This window comes from Hordeum vulgare, chromosome 2H (assembly GCF_904849725.1).
Source record: "Hordeum vulgare subsp. vulgare chromosome 2H, MorexV3_pseudomolecules_assembly, whole genome shotgun sequence".
Taxonomy (NCBI): domain Eukaryota; kingdom Viridiplantae; phylum Streptophyta; class Magnoliopsida; order Poales; family Poaceae; genus Hordeum; species Hordeum vulgare.
Window position 1 is genome coordinate 525,871,582 of NC_058519.1, and position 2,676 is coordinate 525,874,257.

A 2,676-nucleotide genomic window follows, 5' to 3' on the forward strand; every position below is an offset into this window, starting at 1 on the left:
AATCTCCCCCATTTTGGTAATTGATGACAACTACTTCAAGAGAGTTTATATAAGGAAATAAGCATAACCAACCGCACACATACAAAGCAATAAGGCAAGCGTGCAAGATGTAATTGCTTACGCAATAAAAGTAAACCCCTCTAAACATATCCAAAGTAAACTCTCTAAACTTCTCCCCCATTGGAATCGATTGCCAAAATGGACGAAAATTTTAGAAAGCCAGTATATTTGGTGGTCCTCCAAAAAGTGTGTACTTCTCAGCAAATGAGTGCAAAGAAATACACAAATACAATGATAAGTAGTTGGAGGAAAACAAATTATATTGAGGACCCAAAGATTGCAAATAAAAGAATCGTATGCCATAAGGACATACCAAAATAGAGGCAAGCAATCAAAAGATACCAGATGGAACAAACAATCATATGGTCCTTCGAACCATATGAATAAAAGATATTATGATAAAGGCAACAGAGTGTTTTATCAAAACTAGAGAAGCTCCCCATGATTTGTGCACTAATAAGAGATTTTTGTATTTGATATAAGTGCACAAAATAGGATCGTTGCTCCCCCAAAATTAATAACAACACACAACGAGTGCAAGAAGATAAATGAGACAATAAGCATATCACTTGCACAAAACAAATGGTTGAGCAACATGTAAAAGAAGCAACTTAAGAATAGGGTCAACCAAAATAATGTGTGTGAGTCATGGAAAAGCACTTGAGAAGACTAAGATAAGGATGATCATTACTCATCAACATAGTCTTGATGAAATGTGACACAAAGTGCAAGACATATCATTCCCACACACACATACTAGAAAATGGGTTCACAAGCTTACTAATAAACAAAATAAGAACCAACGCTTGTGACAACCCATGGTGAAGATAGGAAGTAAGAACCCTGTCAAGAGAAGGGATACCAATGGAAATGGCAAAAACCCTCATCAAGACAAGCATGAGGAAAAATAATCTTCACGGCCAAAGAGTGCATCAAGATGTAGGAAAATAAGATACGCACTCAAGACAAATCCTTTCACGAAGCCACCAAAAACTGAAAAAGGAAATGCAACGGTGGACGTAAAAGAAAAGAGGATATCTATTAGAGATGTAACTTCTCTCATGTGTAAAAGATTCTAAGTAGAAGACAATCATGATGATATATATCCACAAGGAAGGATGTACACACGAAATGGTTACAAGAAGGAACAAACTAGATATCCAAAAGGAAGTCATAAATATATCAATAAGATCTTTTGCTTGGAAGCATAACACATGGCCTAATATTTTCTTATTGTACAATATGAACTTCCAACATACGAACATCAAAGACATCCCAACTAGTAATAAGACATCATCGTTCGGATGCTTTGAGAAAGGAAACATGTACTACAAGAACGAATCAAGAGATTCATGCCATGATTCAACCTGAAAAGAAAAGACAGGGGCCTTTGCAAAAAAAAGAATGCATGAAGTAGATACTTGTTACCAATGATATAGAGATGTGAGTCCTCTATGAATGAAGAACCGGCAAAAACTCCAACATCGAAAACATCATAGTAGATGCATATGTACTCCATTTTCGATGAACTCGAGCTTGTCACGAAGATGACCATAGGCTCTAAAACTCACAAAGAGAAACACCAAACAAGAACCAAGAAGTATGATGCAAGGATGCAAATGGTTTGAGCTCTCAACGAACGATACGATCAAGCTACTCACTTGAGAGCCCCCCTTGACAGTACAGTAATCTATCCTAAACAGAAAACCTATCAAGGGCAAACCTATAATTTGCACCTCATCGTCTTGAGCTAGATGATGATGATATTGGCTTCCTCAAGATGGACCACCTTTCTTGATTGCGTTGGCTTGATGAAGACTAGTTGATTGCTCCCCCATACTCACTATGGGTGAGCCACGCTTCAGCATATCTTCACAAGTCCATTGCCACCACAATGGACGACAAGCTTCAAGCATGATATCTTCGTGCTGATCCACTTGAACTTGCACACCACAATCTTGATGACGATCACCACTTGACGTCATCCTTCATGGGTTGTATGAGATCTTCTTTTGACGCAAGCCCATGGAAACACACCTAACCCACACATAGAACTCTCACGAAGACCATGGGTTAGTACACAAACACGTAATGGACAATGCTTACCATACCATGGGATCACTTGATCTCTCTCGGTACATCTTGTACGCTTTGTGTGTTGATCATCTTGATTTACTCTTTGTCTGAGATCTTGATCAACCTTGTGTCTCTATGACCATTCTTTGGATAATACCTTGAATACCATCTTGGTCATCATATAAACTCCTTGAACCCAACAGATGGACTTCAAGAAGTGCCTATGGACAAATCCTATAAATATAACTTGAGGCAACCATTAGTCCATAGGAATTGTCATCAATTACCAAAACCACATATGGAGATATATGCTGTAACAATCTCCCCCATTTTGGTAATTGATGACAACTACTTCAAGAGAGTTTATATAAGGAAGTAAGCATAACCAACCGCACACATACAAAGCAATAATGCATGCGTGCAAGATGTAAATGCTTACGCAATAAAATCAAACCCCTCTAAACATATCCAAAGGAAACTCTCTAAACTTCTCCCCCATTGGAATCGATTGCCAAAATGGACGAAAATTTTAGAAAGCCA